Source organism: Ricinus communis, chromosome 3 (assembly GCF_019578655.1).
Source record: "Ricinus communis isolate WT05 ecotype wild-type chromosome 3, ASM1957865v1, whole genome shotgun sequence".
Classification (NCBI taxonomy): domain Eukaryota; kingdom Viridiplantae; phylum Streptophyta; class Magnoliopsida; order Malpighiales; family Euphorbiaceae; genus Ricinus; species Ricinus communis.
Genome location: NC_063258.1, coordinates 8,309,838 through 8,335,139, shown reverse-complemented (window position 1 = coordinate 8,335,139; position 25,302 = coordinate 8,309,838).

Here is a 25,302-nt window from a genome sequence, read left to right as displayed (position 1 = left end):
ACAAAAAGGGTTAAACTTAAGACAAAGAAGGTGGATGGAGTTATTAAAGGATTATGGTTGTACTATAGATTACCATCCGGGAAAAGCCAACAAAGTTGATGATGCTTTGAGTAGGAAAACCATTAAGAAAAGTGCTGGATTGACTTGTCATGCAGTACAGTCATTGGTAGGGCTTAGAACATTGCATGTAGAAATTGCACTTCGGGATGATATACTTCTTCCAAGTATGCATGTCAAGCCTTTATTGGACAGTAAAATTCAAGAAAGGCAGATTAGTGATCCATATTTAAGAAAAATGAAGGATAAAGTGCAACAAGGAATGAATGAATAGTTTGCGTTGAGACACGATGGGATGTTGTTGATTAATGGACATATTTGTGTTCCAAATATAAGTGAATTGAAAGAAGAAATTCTAAATGAAGCCCATTATGCACTGTATGCAATGCATCCGGGAAGCACTAAAATGTACAGGGATTTATGATCTTTTTATTAATGGCCTACAATAAAGAAAGATAGAGCTGAATGTGTAGCAAAATGTTTGACATGTCAACAAGTAAAAGCTGATCATCAGGACCCGGCTGGTAAGCTTCATCCATTGTTTATTCCAGAGTGGAAATGGGAAAAAATAACAATGGATTTTATTCTGGGATTGCCTCGGACCTTCAGGAAGCATGATGCCATATGGGTAATTATTGATCAACTTACGAAATCAGCTCATTTTCTACCTGTGCAACAAAGTGATTCACTAGAAAAATTGGCAGGAATATATGTGTCAGAAATTGTAAGATTACATGGAGTGCCAACATCAATTATGTCAGACCGAGATCCGCAGTTTACATCTCATTTTTGGGGAAGTTTGCAAAGAGCTTTAGGGACAAAATTATATTTCAGTACAGCATTTCACCCACAGACAGATGGACAATCGGAGAGGACAATGCAAACATTAGAAAATATGTTAAGAGCTTGTATGCTTGAATTTAAAGGGAATTGGGATGAGCACTTACCATTGATTGAATTTGCTTATAATAACAGTTATCATTCGAGTATCGGTATGGCTCCATATGAAGCTCTATATAGCAGAAGATGTAGAAGTCCTGTCTGTTGGGATATGGATGGGTTACGACAATTAGAAGGTCCTGAATTGATAGAAGAAACTGTAGACAAGATTCAAATAATAAAAAAATGCTTAAAGCCTGCACAAGACAGACAAAAGAATTATGTGGACAAGCATAGAAGAGAGATGGAGTATGAAGTGGGTGAAAATGTGTTTTTGAGAGTGTCACCATGGGAGGGCGTTATACGGTTTGGCAGGCAAGGAAAATTAAGTCCGAGGTACATTGGCCCTTATGAGATATTGGAAAAAGTTGGTCCCTTAGCTTATTGGTTAGCACTTCCACAGGAATTATCCCAGATACATGACGTGTTCCATGTTTCCATGTTAAGAAGATATAGATCTGACCCTAGCCATATAGTACAAGAGTCAGAAATACAGTTAACTGAAGATTTAAGTTATAAAGAAGAACTTGTTGGAATTCTTGATAGGCAGATAAAGAAGTTACGTAACACGAAAATTCCAATAGTAAAGGTTAAGTGGAGTCGACATTCACTAAAAGAAGCTACATGGGAAGTGGAAAAAGACATGAGAGTTCAATACCCTTACCTATTTTCTAAAAATGGTGAGTCACTTTACTTTCAGGGATGAAATTCTCTAAGGTGGGGAGAAAATGTAATGCCCACCTAATGCATTTGTAATTATTTTTATAACATGCATATCATATAGATATGAGAAATGCATAAGATATGTATAGTATTAATGCTAATGTTAAATAGAAGAAGATTATAAATGTTACAATTAAGTCCATAATAAAATTAGAAAGTTAAGGGATTAAATTGATTAATGGAAAAAATAAAGGGGTTAACTAAACCTAAAAAGAAAATAATATGATAGAAAAGAGGAAGAAGAAAGAAAAGGTGGTAGTTCTTCTTCCTTATTCTTCTTCTTTCTTTCTTCTTCTTCTTCTTCTTCAAAAAAAAAAAAAGAAAACTGAATTTCCAAGTGGAATTTGGAGGTTTAGAATCCATTTTAGATCTTAATCTTCATCTACAAAGGCTTTAGAGCTTTATTTGGTAAGTAATTTTAATATTTTGTTGAATTGAGTTAGGGTTTAGAAGACATAGAGTTTGAGTTCTAAAGACCCAGTTTTTCAGTCTTATTGTGTTGATCATATCTTGAGCTAGGAAGCTTTAAATCGAGTGTTCTTTGATGATATAGAAACTTTGAAGAGTTATGTAAAACTTTTATTTCTTTAGCTCGATCTGAATCAGGTTCTATGTTAGTATAATAAGAGAATACATTTTATTGTTCAGTGTCCATCTTTAGTCTATACACCTCCAATTGAAACAAAATCAATTTTAAATTATATTAGACACATAAGGTTAGTGACTTGGAAATTTTCATCATGAAATTTGTTGCATAGAAGTTTTGGTGGATTTTTAACTTCACCATATTAATTCTGTCATAGTTGGCAGCCACACATATGTAGATAGTTTAGTGATGTTATCATGCTAGATGAAATTCTATAACTTTGGGTGTTTAAAAATAAGTGAATTATGATCTATTTCAGCTAAACCAATTTGGAATGAGGGTGACACCCAAGTAAACTCAAGCAAAGGGAAGGGAGCAACAAAGGTAAGTGAATAACTTAAAGTGATCGTAATATTACTAGTAACAATATTGAAATTAATCTCAGTAAATAATAACTAAATGAAATTATTTATATTGCGATATTAATAATCATATTAAATATGAATTTTAAGATAGCATATCAAATTAGGTTTGGCAAATGTTCTATGTGAATATAATATAGAATAAATAATTATAATTTATTTGTTAAATGGATTGATTAAGGGAAATTTATATAATATATTAACTTCTGTTAATTCTTATTTATGGTGATTTTTAATTATAGTATTGATGGGTGATTGTTTTTGAAATGAGATTGTATATATGAATGTTGATTGGTGAATTTGAGCGTCTTGTTATATTGTTAACAGTATATTTGATTTAGCCATATTTGGAGTTTTATAACTCCAAATGGAGTGCTACTTATTGCTATAGAAAATTTGAGATGTAATTTACAAATGTTATAGAAATAGAGAAAGCTTGATTTTGCTATTTTGATGGCCAATCTGGATCATACTTTCTGTTGCTTAATTTTATTGACAGCTTGACCATGGTAGATTATTTTTGATGTTTCTCTTTCTATACACATCCAATTGATGTAAAATCAGTTTCAAAATAATCTAGACTTATAATATTACTAATTTGGAGCATATGGTTTTGGAATTCCTAATGTGAAATGTTTGGTGTATTTTTGAATGCACAATATTAAATCTGCCATGTTGAAATATGGTATATTTTTGGTATATCATAGGTATATTATAGTTTCCTATATATTATAGAGATGTTAGTTATTTAAATGGAGTGGTATATGATATATATAAATATAAGAATTATGGTTGGATGATTGTAAGGACACAATGCTACTTGTGAATGAGGCAAGGTACGTATGCGATATGGAATTCCCATAAGATTATGGTTGGTACGTATGCGTATGGGGATCCATGAAATAACATATATATATATATATATATATATATATATATATATATATATATATATATATATATATATATTATGGAATTAAATTATAATTCACAAGTTCATTGTTGTCCTAAAGAAAATACTATGACAATGTTTATATACACACTATAAAGTCATAATTAAATATCGAATGATTTGATGATTGATAATACTACATGTTTGATTGTGTTATTCTTCATAGGAAATTATGTTATTCTTTTGCTGAGTTGCAGGGTCACTCCTCTGCATTATTTCTTTTTCAGGATTAGAAGAATTATAATTGGTTTTGACGAAACATTTGCATCTGTCGGACTAGCATTGTGTCAGGTAGGTCAGCAGGAGGTCGCCCTCAGTTTTTCTTGGGCGTGACATGTTTAGTGGATTTTATTATCATGTATAAAACTAGAGCATTTTATGTGTATATAAAAAAAATAATGTACTATTTGATGTTATGTACTTCTTGGTGTGTGATATGTATGACTCATATAAATAGTTTTTGTTATACGTATTAATTTGTGAGTTAAAAGTTAGTAGTTAAGGAACATGTTATGTATCAGTCTTTTTCATACAATGTATGCTTGACATCCTTTACAGGTATCACAAAGTAGCTTGAGATGTATCATCATAAAAGGGTTTATGATGAAATATGTAGAGAAAGCAACTAGACAAGTATCATCACTAAGAGGGTTTTATAATGACATATGTCAAGGAAGCAAGCTGACATGTGTCATTACAAAAGAGATTTATAATGACATGTGTTAATATAGCTTGATAGTTGTCATAACAAAAGAGTTTTATGATGATATTTGTCAATATAGCTATACACGTGTCATCATTAAAGAGTTTTATGATGACATGTGTTAATACTTCTTGAGACATGTCATCATAAAAGAGTTTTACAATGACATTTGTTTGTACAACTATGTTAAGGATTATACACTATATAAGAGAGTTTCTTACTCCTATTATCATATATAGTAATTTAATTCGATATACTTACGATTATAACAAGGTTATCATAGTAGAAAACTTGAAAGAAGAGGAGTTCTTCATCTTCAATGATTGAGTAGCTTTGCTTGAAATTGATTATATGAGATAATCTAAAGGGTTCGCAATTGTGAATCTCTATTTAAGTCTCTAATATAAACATCATCAATAATCAAGAAAAGTTGTGTTCTTCATGTTCATAAAAGAAAAGTTATTTAGTTTTTCAACTTAAATCCTCAATGGCAGCTTGTAACCTTAATTTCTATGAGATAATATGCTCACCATTTCATGTGTTTTTCCAACAAAGAAATCACAAGTTTTTTATTCTCATCCATGCGGCTAAGCTTAAGGATAAAATAGAATTTTTGTAAACACAAAGGTAGACAAAGAACATAAAAAGAAAGGAAGGACTTGAGGAATAAGTCTATGTTCACATGTGTGAGTCTTGATAAGTCCGCAAAGTTCTTGAAAGAATTAATAACTTGATTTTCCATAAGGTATAAAAATAAAATAAGATGCTCACCAGCCTCAAGTATTTGGCTGCATGTTGTTTTTATAGTGGGAAAAGCCGTCATTACATAAAAAGAGAAAACTAGAAGCTAAATATGAATAAATAAATTAAAAAAGATGAATAAACTAAAGTCATATCAAGGACCATATATGAGTTGACTGGTCAAACACTCTCGTAGTCTTAAATCTTAAGAGCCAGCTTAACAAAAATAATAGAAAATTTGTTTGGCCTAACTAATAGCACTTCGACCCAAATTACTTCATTGTATGCGTACTAAACATCAAAACACTTGTATTTCCATGCTTGGATTGATCGAAAACAACATGATTACTCCATTATACAATTGGATTTATGACCCAAAAGAGACACAAAAAATAAATGAACAAAATGAGAATATAGCTAGGATTTCAGATTTGATAAGGAAACAAATCACCAGTTCTTTATTCTCTTCCATATGGCAAACATAAGGATCAAATCAAAATGATTTAAAGACAATGTTAGATAAAGAACACAAAAGAAAGAACATGGGAGATAAGTCTAGGTTCATCGCGAGTCTTCACAAGTCTGCAAAGTTCTTGAAAGAACCCATAACTTGATGTCTTGAAATATAGAAGACTAAAATAATATGCTCACTGGCCTCAAATATTTAGTTGCATGCATATTCATGGTGCGAAAACCCTCATTCAACAAAAGGAATAAACTACAAGCTAAAGATGAATAAATAAATAAATAAAGAAAGATGAATAAACTAAAGTCAAATCAAGAATCACATAAGAGTTTACTAGTCAACAACATTTGTAGTTCCAAATTTTATGAGCCAGCCTAACAAAATAAGGGGAAATTTGCATGGGCCTACCTATTAACAATTCGGTAGAAATTACATCATTATATGCATCCTAACATCAAAACTCGCGCTTGGATTTGTACCTCGCCCTACTTAATCGTCAAGTCACGCTCCAATGCCACTAGTCAAGCTTGTGAATTGTATTCCCATGATTCCTTAAACCAATCCTTATGTCATCGGGAGTCCGCGTGCCTAGAGGAATAATGAATGATTGAGACCCCAATGGTGCCTGTACTCGATCAACTTATTTTCTTTCTTCGCTTTTGTCCAAGCATTAGATCAGTGCCTGTGATTGCTACTTCCATGCACTTTCACTCTACACTTTTGTTTATACTTCCCATATCAAACCAAACCATCATACTAGATAGAGATTAGAAAGCGGGGCAAAAAGAGAAGAACAAAATAATTACATAGGTGGGATTTTGAATATGATAAGGAAAAAAATCAAAACTTCTTTGTCCTCTTTCGAATGGCTAAGCATAAGGATCAAATTAAATTTATTTCAAATCGTTATTGTCATAAGGAGTCCTCGTGCCTAAAGGGATAAGGAATGACAAATATCCCAATGGTGTAAATCCTTAATCGGAATATTTGGGCATGGTTCGATTCTCACCGTTCCCTCTATCCTCCAAAAGATTTGTCCGCGATCATTCTGAGAATAATATCAATACTCGATCAATTAATTTTCTTTATTTGCATTTGTCCAAGCATTAGATCGGTGCCTATGATTGCCACTTCAATGAGTTTTCACTCAACACTACTATTTATGCTCCCTAAGTAAAACCAAACCCTCAAACTAAACAAAGATTAGAAAGAGAGGCACTAAAGAAATGAATAAAATGAGAACATAGGTAGGATTTTGGATATGATAAGGAAAAAATCACAATTTTCTGTTCTCTTCCATATGACTAAGTGTAAGGATCAAATCTAATAGATTAAAACACAAGAGTAGACAAAGAACATAAAAGAAGGGAAGGACATAAGTAATAAGTCAAGCTCCGCTAGTACAAGTCTTGATAAGTCCAAAAAAGTTCTTGAAAGAACCCACAACTTGATTTCCTGCACTGCAGAAAACTAGAATAATATACCCACTAGCCTCAAGTATTCGGTTGCATGCAGTTTGTATAGTGTGAAAGCCCTTTTTTATTAGAAGAAGAAACTTGAAGCTAAATATGAATACATAATAAAAAAAGATGAATAAACTAAAATTAAATTAAAAAGCAGATAGTAGTGGACTGGTCAACAACTCTTGTGCTCAAATTCTATGAGCCAACTTAATAAAAATATTTGAAAATTCGCATTGGCTAACCTAACAACACTTCGAGCAAAATTAATTCGTTATATGCATCCTAAACATCAAAATGGTTACATTGCTCCTTATATTACACTTGGATTAATCGAAAACAACATGATTTCTCCCTTACACGAATGGATTTACATCTCGTCTTGCTTGATTATCAAGCTAAGTTCCAATGTCACTAGTCAAGCTTGTCAATTGTGTTCCAATGTTCCATTATGCCAATCCTTGTGTCATCAGGGATTCCTCGTGCCTAGAGAAACATGGAATGACGGAGATCATAATGGTGCAAATCTTGAATTGTAAATATTTGGCTGTGCCTGAATTCATGTCATTCCCTCTCTCCTTTAAAAGATTCATCCGCCATCATTCAAAGAATGATATCAATACTCGATCAACTAATTTTCTTTCTTTGCATTTGTCCAAGCATTGGATCGGTCCCTATGATTGTCGCTTCCATGTGCTTTAACTCAACACTCTTGTTTATCCTTGCCAAATAAAACCAAATAATTATACAAGACATAGATTAGAAAGAGACGAACAAAAGAACATAAATGGAAGGAAGGACATGAGCAATAAGTCTAGGTTTGCTAGTGCGGATCTTCAAAAGTCGCAAAGTCATGAAAGAACCTACAACTTAATTTTCTACAAGGTAGAAAACTGAAATTATATGCACACTAGCCTCAAATATTCAGTTGCATGCGGTTTACATAATGTGAAAGCCCTCATTTTATAAGAAGAAGAAAAGAGAAGCTAAATATGAATAAATAAATAAAGAAAGATGAATAAACTAAGGTCAAATCAGGAACTAGATAGGAGTTGAGTGGAAAACAACTCTGATATTTCTAAATTTTATGAGCAAGCTTAATGGAAACAAAGGAAAATTCTTGTGGGCATATCTAATCACACTCCAACCCAAATTATTCATTATATGCATCCCAAATATCAAAGTGTATGCATTCCGACTTGTATTAATCTAAAGCAATATAGTTTCTCCTTTACACTTGTCGATCTACGTCTCATGCTACTTGATCATCGAGTCATTGCCCCAATGCCTTCGGTAAAGATTATCAATTGCTTTCCTATGATTCCTTAATGAAAATAAGAGGAAATTGTATGGGCATACATAATAACACTTCGACCCAATATACTTCATTATATGCCTTCAAAACATCACAACACGCTCATTCGTGCTTGGATTAATAAAAAAACAACATGATTTCTCCCTTACGAGCATGGATTTACGTCTCATCCTGCTTGATCATCAAGTTAAGCCCCAATGCCACCGGTCAAGCTTATCAATTAAATTTCTATGATTCCTTACGTCAATCCTTATAACATAAAAATCATCATGCCTAGAGGAACTAATGAAAACCCAAAGCCCAAGGAGCCGAGTAGCTAACCAAGTTAAGGAGATCATGTTCTAAGCCCAAATGTCAAGAGAGGCCCAATTACAAGTGTTAGAGCCAAATCAATGGAGGAGGCTATAAATGCGCTTATTTAAGATATTTGGACAAAAGCACCAAATTCACATGGAGAGTTAAGTTTAATAAAGCCCAATTCTCTTCCATATGGCTAAGCGCAAGGATCAAATCCAATTAATTTAGACATAAGAGTAGATAGAGAACACAAAATAAAGGAAGGACATGAGTAATAAGTCTAGGTTTGCTAGTTTGGGTCTTCATATGTCCGTAAAGTTCTTGCAAGAACCCATAACTTGACTTCTCTCATTTTATTTGTTTCTTTTGTGCCTCTCTTTCTAATCTTTTGTGCCTAGCTTCCATGAGCTTTTACAAGAGTCCTCATGCCTAGAGAAAGAAGGAAGGATGAAGATCCTAATGGTGCAAATCCAGAGTCAAAATATTTAGGCATGACTCAATTATCGACGTTCCCTCTTTCCTCTAAAAGATTCCTCCGCAATCATTCATAGAATGATATCAATACATGATCAATTGATTTTCTTTCTTCGCATTCCTCTAAGCATTAGATCGATGCCTATGATTGCCGCTTCCACACGCTTTCACTCAATACTCATGTTTATGCTCCCCATATAAAACAAAACCAACATACTAGATAGAGATTAGAAAGAGAGACACAAAAGAAAAAAATTGAAATATAGGTAGGATTTCATATATGATATGGAAATAAATCACATGTTCTTTCTTCTCTTCCATATGGCTAAGCGTAAGGATCAAATCAAATTGATTTGAACACAAGCATAGACAAAGAACACAAGGGAAAGGAAGGACGTGAGGAATAAGTCTATGCTCACTAGCGTGAGTGTTTGATAAGTAAATAAATTTCTTAAAAGAATCCATAACTTGATTTCGTGCAAGATAGAGAACTGAAAAAATATACTCATTAACCTTAAGTATTCGGTTGCATGAGGCTTTTATAGTGCGAGAGCCCTCATTCCATAAAAAGAAGAGACTAGAAGCTAAAGATGAATAAATAAATAAATAGATAAAGATTTATAAACTAAAGTCAAATTAAGAACAAGAGAGGAGTCGACTAGGCAACAGCTCTTGTAGTATTAAATTTTATGAGTCAGCTTAATAAAAGTAAAGGTAAATTCGGGTAGGCTACCTAAAAATACTTCGACCAAAATTACTTCATTATATGCATTTTGAACATCACAGTGCTTCAATTTTGGCTTGTATTATGCTTGGATTAATCGAAAACAACCTGATTTCTCTCTTACGCACGTGGATTTATGTTTTTCCTGCTTGATCATTAAGCTAAGCCCCAATGCCATCGGTCAAGCTTATTAATTGCGTTCCCATGATTCCTTATGCCCAACCTTGTGCCATCAGGAGTCCTCGTGTTTAGAGGAACAAGGAAAGATAGAGATCCTAATGGTGCAAATCTTGAGTCAGAATATTTGGGCATGCCTCCATTCTCGGCGTTCCTTCTTTAATCTAAAAGATTCCTCCACGATCATTCGGAGAATGATATCAATAGATGATCAACAAATTTTCTTTCTTTACATTTCATTGAAGTATTGGATCAGTACCTATGATTGCTACTTCCATGCGCATTCATACAACACTCATTTTTATGCTCCCCATATAAAACCAGACCAACATACTACATAAAGATTAGAAAGAGAGACACAAAAGAAACAAACAAAATGAGAATATAGGTAAGATTTTAAATCAGATAAGGAAAGAAATCACAAGTTCTTTATTCTCTTCCATACAGCTAAGCATAAGGATCAAATTGAATTGACTTAAACACAAGCGTAGAAAAAGAACACAAGATAAAGGAAGGACATGAAGAATAAGTCTATGCTCGCTAGCGCAAGTATTGATAAGTTAATAAATTTCATGAAAGAACACAACTTGATTTCCTGTAAAGTAGAAAACTAAAATAATATGCTTATTAGCCTCAAGTATTTGATTGCATGAGGTTTTTGTAGTGCAAAAGGCCTCATTCCATAAGAAGAAGAGATTAGAAGATAAATACGAATAAATAAATAAAGATTAATAAACTAAAGTCCAATCAAGAACCAATGAGGTGACTGGGCAACAGCTCTCATAGTCCAAAATATTTTAAGCTAGCTTAACAAAAATAAGGATATATTTGTGTGGGCTTACCTAAAAACACTCCGACCTAAATTACTTCATTATATGCATGTCAAACATCAAAACGCTCGAATTTCCGCTTGTATTACACTTAGGTTAATCGAAAATAATATGATTTCTCCCTTATGCGCTTGGATTTACATCTCTCTTGCTTGATCATCAAGCTAAGCCCTAAAACCACCGGTCAAGCTTGTTAATTGCATTCCCATGATTCCTTATGTCCAACCTTGCGTCATCAAGAGTCCACGTGCCTAGAGGATGAAAGAAGGATGGAGATCCTAATGGTGCAAATCCTGAGTCAAAATATTTGGGCATATCCCTCGATTCTCAGCGTCCCCTCTTTTCTTTAAAAGATTCCTCCAGGATCATTTAGAGAATGATATCAGTACACGATCAACTAATTTTCTTTCTTCACATTCCTCTAAGCATTGGATCGATGCCTATTGATGTGCATAGTTTTACACATATTTGCTTGCATATTATTGCGTATGTTCTTAGCAATTATTGTGCTTTTATTCCCAAATCACCTGTGTTTTGTGTTCTTTTGCGTTTCAGGAGCATTTATAGGACCGTTATTGGTGTTTAAGCAATTATAGGTCAATACGTGCAGAAACAGATGGGAATTCATCAAGATCGAATAAGAGCCTACGTTGCATACTTTGTGCACGGCCTAGGCCAAGGCCGTGCTGACCATCATGGCCTGGACTCTAGCCGTGACCAACCATTGAAACTTGGTATTCAAAATGATGGTTTGGGCACGGTTTCTGAGGCCACCATGGGCCGTGGTGGCCAGCACCAGCGGGGGCACGGCCATGGTGAAAACCTACTTAGTGAGATCCACAGTTTTAGCACGGCCTAGACTTCGACCGTGCTGAAACAAATATATAAGGAAAATGAATTTTTTAGGGTGAAAAAAAGCAAAGAGTGGGAGAGAGCCCTGCTGGCTGGTTCGATTTTTGGATACTGCTGAGTGCGGGAGAGAGTTGCAGAAAGGACGAACCCCAGAATCGCAAGGTTCCGAGTGCAAAACAATAGTGGAGAATTTCAAGAGGCAAATTGGGGAGATTAATCGTAGTGCAGATCCAGATTTGGAGCTGGTCATCCACTTTGAGAGAAAAGGGTGTACATGTTTCATTTTCATTATTCTTCCATTGTAATTGATTTCATAGATTATTTTAAAAATGAACATGTTTAGCTAGATTGATTAAATCCATTGGGATTTCTTTACTATGTTGGCTTAATATTATATTGTTGGATTGTTTGAGTTAGTTTTGTATTCTTCTTGCTTTCAGTATTAATAAGATAATGCATTATTCATGAGATGTTGTGAATTGTGGTGTTTAGATTGCTTTATGAGATTGAGAAGTCCATTTGGCAATTGGAATTTTGAATAGCAAGAACTGGTTAATAATCACTTAGAGATAAGGATAATTAAATAGCCGGATTAAGAATTAACAAAGTTGAATAGAGGCAGATTAAAGCTTAATTCTTATTTAAGAATCAATCGTTAGGAAGAGATTCCAACCTTAGGTTATTAGGTTTAGGAATTCGGTTATCTCGAGAGAGAAGCCGAATTCGGTTAAGAATTCATCCACGGGTAGCATAATTGGACTCATCAATCCTTTATCTTTTATTTGATTGCCAACTAGTTTAGGTTCCCTTTGGGTTTACTTTCTTGTCTTGGTTATTTCATTTATCCATTCATTCCTACATCTTCCTTAGAACTTAGCTTGTATCTATTTGTTAGTTTAGAAATTATTCATCATTCATTTTAGGCTAATGTAACAGAAAATAAAGAAGTAACTTTGGGCTTTCACTTTTTCGAGGAATACGACCTTGGTACTCGCCATAAGTGCTAGACTGCATGGATAGTTTCACTGCCTTAGATTGTAGCTAACACAACTAGTCTATCACCTATAATTGCCGCTTCTATGCACTTTCATACTGCTAAGCATATTGATCAAATCGAATTTATATAAATACAAGTGTAGACAAAGAACACAAGCGAAAAGAAGGACGTGAGGGATAAGTCTATGCTCGTTAGTATGAGTGTTGATCTGTCCACAATTTCTTGAAAGAACCCATTACTTGATTTTCTGCAAGGTAGAAAACTAAAATAATATACTCATTAGCCTGAAGTTTTTAGTTGGGTGCAATTTTTATAGTGTAAAAGCCGTTATTCCGTAAGAATAAGACATTAGAAGCTTAATATGAATAAGTAAATAAAGAAAGATTAATAAACTAAAGTCAAATCAAGAACTAGAGAGGAGTTAACTAGGCAACAACTCTTGCAATCCCGAATTTTATGAGCTAGCTTAATAAAAATAACGGTAAATTCGGGTGGGCTTACCTAAAAATACTTCCACCCAAATTACTTCATTATATGCATTTCAAACATCAAAACGCTCGAATTTCGGCTTGTATTACATTTGGATTAATCAAAAACTACATGATTTCTCCCTTATATGCTTGGATTTACGTCTCTCCTACTTGATCATCAAGCTAAGCCCTAATAGCAATGATCAAGCTTGTTAATTGCATTCCCATGATTCCTTACGCCCAACCTAGCGTCATCGAGTGTCCTCGTGCTTAGAGGAGTGATGTGCGTAAAATACACACATCTAAATGGGGTTTTTAAGATTGATTTTATGGACATTTGGATGTGAATTGGTCTCAACACTCACCTTATACATATGTTTGTGTGCATTAGGTCCAAAAGAGGTCAAAGGATGAAAAAGGAAAGAATTGGAGCATAATTGGACGTCAAAGCTGCCGAAACGAGCTAAGTACGAGCATGAGGAAGCTGAACAGGGCCGTGTTGATTTCAACACTGGCGGTGTTCTCAACACGGTCACAAACATGGGCCGTGTTACCAACACGGAGATAAACACGTCCGTGTTAAAGAAGAAGTAGATTTTAGGAAGCACGGCCAGGAACACCATCCCGTGTTGAGAACACGGCCAGGGACACGGCTGTGTTGGAGGCGACAGGGGGTATTAATTAAAAGAACGAAAAGAAGAGAAGAAGAGGAGGCTAGGGTTAGAACGTCCTAAACCCTAAATTTTCTTTCTCTAAGGGTTTTCTGAGCTGAAACCAAGGGAAAAGGAGACTTGGATCAAGGTTTCAATCAGATTTCCTTGAAGGATCAAAGATTAGGCGAGGTTCGTTGATTGATTTTCAAATCGAGCAAGAGGAACAAGAATCGATTCAATTGGAGCAAAAAGGATTTGAACATTTACTCTCATCTAAGGGAGTAATCGGGTTTTCTCTACCTTTTTACTTATTGTTGTAATTGAATTCTTGTTTATTTTGAGAATGAACATGATTAGCTAGATTGATTAAATCCATTGGGATTTCTTTACTATGTTGGCTTGATATTATATTGTTGGATTGTTCGAGTTGATTTTGTATTCTTCTTGTTTTCAGTATTAATAAGATCATGTATTATTCATGAGACGTTATGAATTGTGATGTTTAGATTGCTTTATGAGATTGAGAAATCTGTTTGGCAATTGGAATTTTGAATAACAAGAACTGGTTAATAATCGCTTAGAGATAAGGATAATTAACTAGCCGGATTAAGAATTAACAAAGCTTAATAGAGGCGGATTAAAGATTAATGCTAATTTAAGAATCAATCGTTAGGAAGAGATTCCAACTTTAGGTTATTAGGTTTAGGAATTCGGTTATCTCGAGAGAGAAACCGAATTCGGTTAAGAATTCATCCACGGGTAGCATAATTAGACTTACCGATCCTTTATCTTTTGTTCGGATGCCAACTAGTTTAGATTCCCTTTGGGTTTTTCTTCTTGTCTTGATTATTTCGTTTATCAATCACTCTTGCATCTCCCTTAGGACTTAGCTCGTAGTTAATAGTTAGTTTAGAATTTATTCATCATCAATTTTAGGTTAATATAACAAAGAACAAAGGAGTAACTCTGGGCTTTCGCTTTCCCGAGGAATACGACCTTGATACTCGCCATTAGTGCTAGACTGCATCGATAGGTACACTGCCTTAGATTGTAGCTAACACGAGTAGCAACCCATCAAGTTTTTGGCGCCGTTGTCGGGGAATTGTTTGGAAACTAGAGTGAAATTTGCTATTTGTTAATTTAGCCATTTTTTTTCTTTCTTATTATTTTATGATTTTTATTTTTATTTGTTTATTTATTTTATTTTATTTGTACATATTTATTTAGCTTAAGTTTATGATTCAGATAGTGAATGATAAGGAGGTTCAATGCTAAACTCAAACTCTTTGTGTGACGCATTGGAAAATGGGATTAGGAACCAAGAGAGTGCTAAAAATTGGGATACGCGTGCATCTTTAGAAGCTCGAGTGGAATCGTTTTGCAGGGCTACCGATCAACTCTCCACTCCTATCCTTTCATCTCAAGTTTTTTATGAATTTTGTTGTGGTTTACATTTGAGTAATGATTGTCCATTGTGCACTGATTTTACTCCTTATTCTTATAACTATGAACAGGTGAATTATACGGGCAATTGGCCAAGTGACTCGTATGGAAGCACCTATAATCAAGAGTGGAGTACTCATTTACCCTATGGATGGAGCTTAGATGGCCCAGAAGCATCAGAATCTCAGCAACCACATCAGCAGCCTACTCTTGCACCTTCAACTCAAGATGAAGAGTTAGTGTCGGAGGAGCTGATGATGAGGTTCATTACAAGTCTTGATGATAGATTCCAACAAACATAGAGGATACTTGAAGATCAACAAGCCTCGATTAACAACATAGAGCATCAAGTAGGCTTAATCTTCAAGTTACTAGCGGAAGAGCAATTGAGAACTCCATCAAACGCTGCTGAATCCGAGGAACATTTGAGCGCCATCACTTTGCGTTCAGGTGAGAATTTTTCTGGTTTATCTATTATGTTTGATGATGATGCTTATGTGCAGGACGACTCTTTGAACATGGAGATAGAACCAGAAAAGGAAGAGGCAAACATGATCCCTCTGAAAGACTATCAACAGGAATGTCGATTGATGATCTTTGAGTTGCGATTAGAGGAATTGTTGGTAGATTTTCCACAAGTCCCTTCGATGATGGAAGATGAGCACGAGTTGTCCAATGAAGAAGTCTTGGAGGAGCTTGAGTTTCTCCTAGCAAGTGAACCAAGCCAAGGACTGAAGAAAACCATCAACACTCCTGAAGAAATTGCCCAACCGTCGATCCTTCCAATTGTTGAAACTCTAGCTTTCAAATTGGAAGAGCCCCTAGAGCATCATGACTACGTGCAAATATATGTGGAGCGAGTTTTGCCCATCATACTGGCGACTTGCTTGGTATGCGGGAAGAGGAAGTTGACGATTATCCCTCTAAGCGGATATTTGAAGCCATTTGCTTGGAAGAAGGATGGATGGTCGCCAATCCCCACCGTTTGCTTTTCACCATGAGTCCAGCTAAGAAGACTCATCACATAAAAAAGAAGCGCTTTTGGGAGGCACCCCAGATTCTATTTTTCAATTTGAATACTTTACCCTTGCATTGTGAACTTAGTTGATTAGGTTTTGTAGTTGGTTTTTGTTAAGTTTTATTTATGTTGAGTGTATGAGTTCAGGATTTATTGGTTTTGCAGGTGAGAAAGAGTGAGAAAGTGCTGAGAATCGCAACTTTTGCATTATCTGGAGATCAACACGGGCGTGTTCAAGACCGTGTTCATTAACACGGCCCGTGTTCTGATTGAAGAAAATCAAACTAAGCTGAATAGGTTCATAGAAGCTAATACGGGCATTTATGCCCTGCCGTGTCCACAACACGTTCTCGTGTCAAAGACCGTGTCCGTAACACGGGCGTGTTCTGAGAAGTGGTAAGTCAGCACATTTTTATTCGCTTAACACGGCCCGATATCCATACCGTGTTCATGAACACGGCCCATGTTTTCGAACACGGGCATGTTCCGCACACTTGCCTATATATACCACTTCATTCAAAAAAAAATTTTGCTCTCCCCAATCTCTTACTCACTCACATCTTATTTCTCATTTCGAAGGCTTTGGATATTGCATTTGTCAAGTAAGTACCCTCCAACTTCATTTTCCATTATTTTGTTTTGATATTAGTTTGAATTTATATTTTCTTTATGTTGGAATTTTGTGTTTCAATTTTTTTTATTTTTTTATTTCCTTATTTTATTATTTGGTGTATGCATTTACATTCATGTTTGTGCTTAATTTTCTTTTATTTTCTTTAATATAGTTTATATACTTAACTTGCTCATATTTTCCGTTTTTCTTTTCTACCATTATTTATGATTGTGATTAATTCCTTATTTTTCTCTTTATTATTATTGTCGGTCGCTAAACAATAGGCTATGTCATAGATAGTCAACTCTGTTTGTGTTTGTTTTACATTAGCATGTTGGTTTTCCTTGTGATGGATTATGGCGAAGTAAACTCCATATGGATGAATTGCAAATTTAATTGGTTAGCATCGGTTGGCGGTGTTGTGGATTAAATTTTCTTTCGCAGGGACATTGAGCGGTTTAATTTTATCGAGTTAAATCATTTGGTTTATCCATTTTATGTCGTTATCTTTGCCGAATTTTGTTGATCCTTAGTACTAAAAGTTTCCTTTTCAGGTACCATGTCCACCGGACGAGGATCGGGGAGTTTACAAGAGGAGGCGATGGTTCCTCTTCCTCTCGATCGTCAGTCTTTGCCGATTAGTTCAGGCCAAATTAGACCACCGCGGCCATCGATTCCTACTTTTCCAAGGGCAGCCCACCTTTGAGCGGAGATATCAATCGATGAGGCACAAAGATTTGGGAAAGGGCGATATCTTGAGACACCCTCATTTCAACATTTCTTTGACATTGTTGAACCAATATATAGGGAGTTGATCATGGAGTTTGCCGGCACTTTCTTTCCTGCGAAAGCCAATTCGCGGGACTTCCAACAACCCGATGCGATCGGTTCGGACTAGCAAGCCGGACTTTCACGATGAGTGTACAACAGTTCGGGGTACACTTAGGCTTGTGGACTGAGGAGGATCTGTTGGAGAGGTTTATAGTCAGCTGTATACACATGCCCCGTGTGTCATATCCGCGGATGTGGGCTGAGATTTCTGATGACCTTTGAGGGTTCTGGTGCCGGCCAGTCCAAGGCGTCTAACTTGCACGAGGGACTGCGGTACTTGCATGCACATCTTGGCTAGGACCATCACCGGCAGGGGGAGATAGTGGTGGTGTAGTTACCCGGCCAGACCTGTTTATACTTTCGGCATGCACCAACACCGGTCGACATGGGGTACTTATTGGCCGAGACGGTCAGTGCCTTCGCAACAACTCAAATAAGGTATTTTTCTGTTTTGGGACTTACATTACTCGGCTAGAAGCTTAGGAGTTTTGGAGGAAGCGATACCACATTTGAGCTAGGGGTGATGGAAACGTTGGGACTTCCCCGGATGGTTAGTATGGGGATGGTGACTCGTAGGCGGTCCGCTAGGACTAGAGTATAGGCCCGAGGAATGCTCTCTTGGCGGCCTTTCGGAGAGGAGCGACCGCCCCACGAGCCCATGGTACAGGATGTCCCACCTTCTTCCCGATATTCCAGTCTTCCTCCGGACCGTCTACTTGACTCCTTTTGGGTCTTCTTGAAATTTGTTTTAGGAGTCTCCCCAATTGAGTTTAGAGAGCTGCAGCTTAGAGTGCAGAGGTTGGCAGAGGAGCAGCAGCAGCATTTCATTCGACAAGAGGCTTTTCAACAGGACCTTTTACAGCGTCAGACTGAGTTTCAGAGCTAGATGATGGCTCAGTTTGAGAGGCAGAGGGCTATGCTTCAAGCCCTGATTGAGCAAGGAGGTAGGTTAGAGGCCTCTATGGCCAATGACATGTTCGATGATATTTTGCTCGGACTTTGCACTGCTGTCCGAGGCCGGGTTCCAGAGCAGAGCCATTTTGACATCCCTCTAGCGGATGATCCAGCTAGCCCTCCCTCTCCAACTGAGCACCCTTCAACACAGCATCCTAACGAGCCTCCTATTGACGCTGCTCCTGCTGATCCATCAGCTCTTGCATGTGACACTACTTTCGATCCTCAGAGAGCGTACTCCTCCACCACGGACCGGCCCGGTAGCCACGATATACTGTGATGCACCTCTTTTCACTCTGGAGCCATAATCAGGGCAGTATTAGTTTCTTTTTCCTTTTTCATTTCATAGATTTTGTACACTGAGGACAGTGTATCCTTCAAGTGTAGGGTGGTGATATCAATATATACTTACTTTCATGTTCTATTATTTTGTATATGAAATTTAGATGCTTTTCTAGTGTATATATCGCATTTCATTTATTCCATCTTAGTTATTTATATATTCTTTGTGCAATTTTTTTATAAAATTTTGAAAATTTTTCACTTTGTTTCGATGCTCTTACTGTTGACTTGCTTTTGAAATCCTGTTTATGTCCATATGATCGGGTAAAACCGATAGTGTTGAGTCTTGCGGAAGAATGTAAGATAATTAGTTTGAGTTTTGCACTAAGTTGCTTTGGTCTATTTAATTCTGTTTTGATGATTTTTATTTGGAACCTACTCAAAAAGCACACTTGTGAGAAATTGAGCCTAAATTGTAAGCATACACATTATATGCTTTTATTTATTTCTTGTTGAGAGTGCCAATTAATGTTTTTACTTTTAGAACTTGCTCGGTAATGCTTATGAGGGCCACAAGGAGAGTTTAACACTTTGGTATGATAGAGGCACTCAGGTTTTTCATTCTAGCCAAATAGCCTTCATTCGTTTATTGATTCTGTAGATAACCCTTTCTTTCACCATTTTTTTTATCATATTCTATTACCACTTAGTTTTATTCTGCTTTGGGTTATGATTTTGCACATGAGTTGTTTTTATTGGGAACTTTTGTCTTGGGAATAGCTTTAGAATCTTGTAGTAGCTTACTTCAATCCAAAAAGAAATTCACTCTATTATGTGAATGTTCTTCCCTTATGAAAAAAAAAAAAAAAGAATAAGAGGGAAAGGTGATGAAAAGAAAGAAAGTAAGTGAGCTAAACATTTTGACTTGATTCCTATTTCCCACCTTGGACTACTATCCATTGTTTACCCTTTGTGATCATTGTGACTTGTGTGCATGTCATGTATTTCATTGCAGAACACCATAGGTTCAACTCTGACCAAATTTACCTACCCTTACCTAATCCCCATTACAAACCTTATAAAGACCTCTTGACATGGTTGTTGACTCTTCATAAGTGGTAGGAGTAGGATTTAAGAGCAAGCATATAGTAAGTAAGGCAGTAGTTGATGCATTGAGCGATTAAACACTACCCTTTAAACACTTTGAGTGATTTAGATTGAATCTGGTGAGGAGATGGTTCTGAATAATTTCCTTGAGACAGTATTTTGTGAATTATTGGCATCTTGGTTGTGATACTTGAATTGATTGCTTCGTTTCATTTTGTTTGACTTGTGCTTGTTAAGGATATGTGCAGGAACTCTCTAGCTTGTTTGTTAGTTTAAGTATTGTTCCTTAGTGGTTTATTTTCCTTATTTTACTTTTGATTGCTTGAGGACAAGCAATGAGCTAAGTGTGGGGTTATTTGATGTGCGTAAAATACACACATCTAAATGGGGTTTTTAAGATTGATTTTATGGACATTTGGATGTGAAATGGTCTCAACACTCACCTTATACATATGTTTGTGTGCATTAGGTCCAAAAGAGGTCAAAGGATGAAAAGGAAAGAATTGGAGCATAATTGGACGTCAAAGCTGCCGAAACGAGCTAAGTACGAGCATGAGGAAGCTGAACAGGGCCGAATTCGGTTAAGAATTCATCCACGGGTAGCATAATTAGTGTAACACCCCAACTCAAACTTCCCATTGAATAGCAATATATATATATATAACTTTATAAACATAATTTACTACTTAGTTACAATATACATTCATACAATTTAAGTGGCATGACATACTTAATATATATAAGAAATATTTATACAGTAGTTTAATTCACACAAGTTCCCAAAATGCCCCAATGCTTTAGATAACTCTTCTGGCCCACCTGATAATATTGACTGATGCAAAAAGAGCAATGCACAGCTAAGGCTATCTACAACTGCACTAACCTGAAAAAAAAAAAAAATTGCTAAGGAATGAGCTAGCGACTCAATAAGCATTTAATTTACTAAACTATAGTATATTAGGCTAGAATTATCAAATCTTTATCAATACAGAAAATTATACCAACACTTAACTAACAATCACAAAATCAACCATTTCAGTTATTCTCATAAACATATAATTTCATCTCACGTAATGCAAATAATCTCAAACTCAACCAGTCAAATAATTCAATTCCACATTATTTCTATCAAATTAGGATCATATGACTCATCCTTACATTTCCTCACATTTTTAAATTTCAGTAACCGCTTGACAAGACTATCCGCCCGGCTCAGTCTTGCCATCTCACATACTCGGGTAGCTATCCGGCTCGGCTTTCCGATCACACAATATCCATACAAAAGTCATCAATCCTTAATCACAATCATTTCACTTCACAACACATCACAATCAATTCACTTCACAACACATCACAATCAATTCACTTTATAACAAGCCAAAAACATAACTAATATCAACTCAGTCAACGAAGAAATTATCAAGTAATCAAACAGCAGTCCCTACTCAATATACACAAAGTTTAGTCTATTAAATACTTACCAAAAGTTATAGGATAGCAAAGTAATCCTATTCTTTTTCTCTTACCACTTCCTTGCCTTTGGATGAACCTATTCACATATTCAATACAAATACAATTCAATCACAAGGCATAAATATATATATATATATATTTACTATCAATAAAATATCACATTTCAACAAAATAACATATATTCTAGATATTAATATGATGCATGAGATGAATGACAACAAATCAACATATTTGTTGATGAAGGCAGCTTGTAGATACTGACTTAGAAATTACACCAAAACTTATGTACAATTAATAAAAATCTCATATTTTCCAGAATTACACTTCCATTTTTATAGAAACCATAGCAGAAAGAATCACCTCAAAATCATTGGTATAGAAATAGTTATGGCATTTTCTATACAGCTGCTCAAATTTCCATCTAAACAGAACAGAAAAAAGTTTCCTATTAAATGACCAAACAAACGAATGAATTTTCTGATGAAACTCTCCAGATATAAAGTAACATTCTAAAGTTTCTATAGACACTAATTTTACTCAATTTGGACTTTTCTAGCTCAAGTTGTGAAACACACAATTAGCAACAAATTTCTGAATCCTAAGCCCGATTTCTGCTTAAAACAGTTTCGGGCAGGCCATATTAAGTTCAACATATCTCACGTTATACTCAACCAAAACTTATGAAAGTTTTCAGACATATACTACATATATAAATGAACAACTTTCATGTTTAACTCTCTGCTTGGTTCAGCCTCTAAATGCCTCAAAATATCAGCACAAAAACCAGGTCACCTGCTGAACCAAAAACAGAGCAGCAGCAAAATCGAACCTGATAAGTTCCTACTCACTCAACAATCTGCAAAACCATTTTACAGAGATATTCTTGAGACATATAACTACAACTTTCATGTTTGAAAATTTTCGAGATAAAGCCTCTAAGGTCACGAAATCATAAGTGAAATATCTGCCCAGAAATTTCAGCTTCAAGATCACAAGTAAAAGCATGTTTACTCTTGATTAAACAATTCCAAAACACATAATCATCAACAATTTCATATCATTAACCCTAATTTATAGCAAAATCAAGCAATTAAAATTACTCACCTTTGTTTTCCTTGATTAAGAAAGCCCAAACCTTTCAAGCTTAAAAGAAGAATTTGATTTTCACTTACTAAAAGTTTTGTAGAGTTTGATTTGGAAAATCAAAGTTGAAGAAGGAAAGGAGAAAAATGAGAGAGACAAAGAAGAAAAGGAAATTGGAAAGCATACGTAGATAAGAACAAATGAAAGAGGTGGTATATTGGTGTGGAAATAGGCAAATTACAATTTAATCCTCTTTCTTTCTAACTTTTCAATTTAGTCCAAAATCATTACTTTTCAATTAAATCAATATGTAACTAAATAATTTATTTATCTACCACATAATATAATAAAATAGATCATATATAATCATGATGCAAATGACATGTTTAATGACATGCTAATGAATATTAATTATTAATAAAAAGAAATAAATAAATTTGGTTGTGACAATTCCTACCCACTTAAAAAATTTTGTCCTCGAAATTAACTAATCGCCAACAGACATGCCAAATAAGCTCGGGTATTTATCCATCATATGCTTCTCTACTTCCCAAGTTGCTTCCTTAGATGAATGTTGACTCCATTTCACCTTTACCATAGGAATTTCCTTGTTTCTTAATTTTCTAACCTGTCGGTCTAATATCTGAATCGGTTCTTCAACATATGTGAGTTTCTCAGAAACTTCAATTTCTGGTATCTTGATGACATGGCTAGGATCAGATCGATATCGTCGAAGCATAGAAACATGGAAAACATTATGTACTTGAGCTAACTCTGGGGGTAATGCAAGTCTATAGGCTAAAGGACCAACCCGCTCTAAAATCTCATATGGCCCGATATATTGAGGACTTAGTTTACCTTGTTTACCAAATCGAAGGATACCCCTCCATGGTGATACTCTCAAGAATACCTTATCCCCAACTTCATACTCAATTTCCCTTCTGTGTTTATCTGCATAGGTTTTCTGTCTATCTTGTGCAGCCTTGATACACTGCTTCGCAACTTGTATCTTGTCTACTGTTTCTTGAATAATTTCAGGACCTTCCAATTGTCTCAACCCTTCTACATCCCAACATATAGGGCTTCTACATTTTCTCCCATATAATGCCTCGTATGGTGGCATACCAATACTAGAATGAAAACTATTATTATAAGCAAATTCCATAAGTGGTACCTGTTCATCCCAATTTCCGGCTATACTCTAATGCACAAGCCCGTAACATGTCTTCAAAAGTTTGAATAGTTCTCTCGGATTGCCCATCCTGTTTGAGGGATGAAAAGCGATCTTGAAATGCAATTTAGTTCCCATTGCCACTTGTAAGCTCTTCCGGAAATGAGATGTAAACCGAGGATCCCTTCAAAACAATGGAGATAGGTACACCATGCAACCTAACAATTTCTTTCACATACAAGTTGGTTAACTTATCCAATGAATCATTTTGTTGAATAGGTAAAAAGTGCGCTGATTTTGTTAACCTATCAACTATTACCCAAATAGCATCATTTCTCCTAAAAGTGCGAGGCAAACCAACAACAAAGTCCATAGTAATTCTTTCCCATTTCCACTCAGGTATAATTAAAGATTGTAATTTACCTGCAGGTGATTGATATTCTGCTTTCACTTATTGACAAGTTAGGCATTTAGCTACATATTCTGCAACTTCCCTCTTCATGCCTGACCACCAATAATGTGGCTTCAAATTGTTATACATTTTTGTACTCCCTGGGTGCATTGAATAAGAAGAATTGTGAGCCTCCCAAAGAATCTTTTGTTTCAATGCGGCTACATTACGTACATATACTCTGGTTTTCATAACCCACATTCCATCATCTCGCTCGATTAGTTCACTTGTCTTACCATCTTGCACCTTCTTCTGTAACTTCTTTATGTATGCATCACTACCTTGTGCATGTTTGATCTCATCTAGTATCTGGGGACTAGTCTTCATTGTAGTCAATAATACCCCATTCTTTATAGAAAAATGCATATCCATAGCTCTTAGCGAAATTAAGGAACTCATCTGATATGAAATCATACCTGCAACCCTTTCCAAAGTCTTCCTACTAAGTGCATCTGCCACAACATTTGCTTTTCCTGGGTGATAATCAATGGTACAATCATAATCCTTCAATAATTCCATCCATCTTCGTTGCCTGAGGTTCAACTCTTTCTGTGTAGTTATGTACTTTAAGCTTTTGTGGTCAGTGAATATCCGAAATGTCTCTCCATAAAGATAATGTCTCCAAGTTTTCAAAGCATGTATAATTGCAGCCAATTCTAAATCATGTGTAGGATAATTTTGTTCATGAGGTTTAAGTTGTCTAGAAGCATAAGCAATAACCCTTCCATTCTGCATCAATACACAACCCAAACCATTAAGTGAAGCATCTGTATAGACTACATATTCCCCTCCTTTTATAGGTAATGTAAGTATAGGTGCTATAATCAATCTACTTTTCAACTCCTCAAAACTAGCTTGACATTTATCATTCCACTGAAAAGTCACTTGTTTCTTTAACAGATTAGTCAATGGCTTTGCTAAAATGGAGAAGTTCTTCACGAATCTTCTATAGTACCCAGCCAATCCCAGAAAACTACGAACTTCTGAAATATTTCTTGGTGATTCCCACTCCTGAATAGCCTTCACCTTAGATGGGTC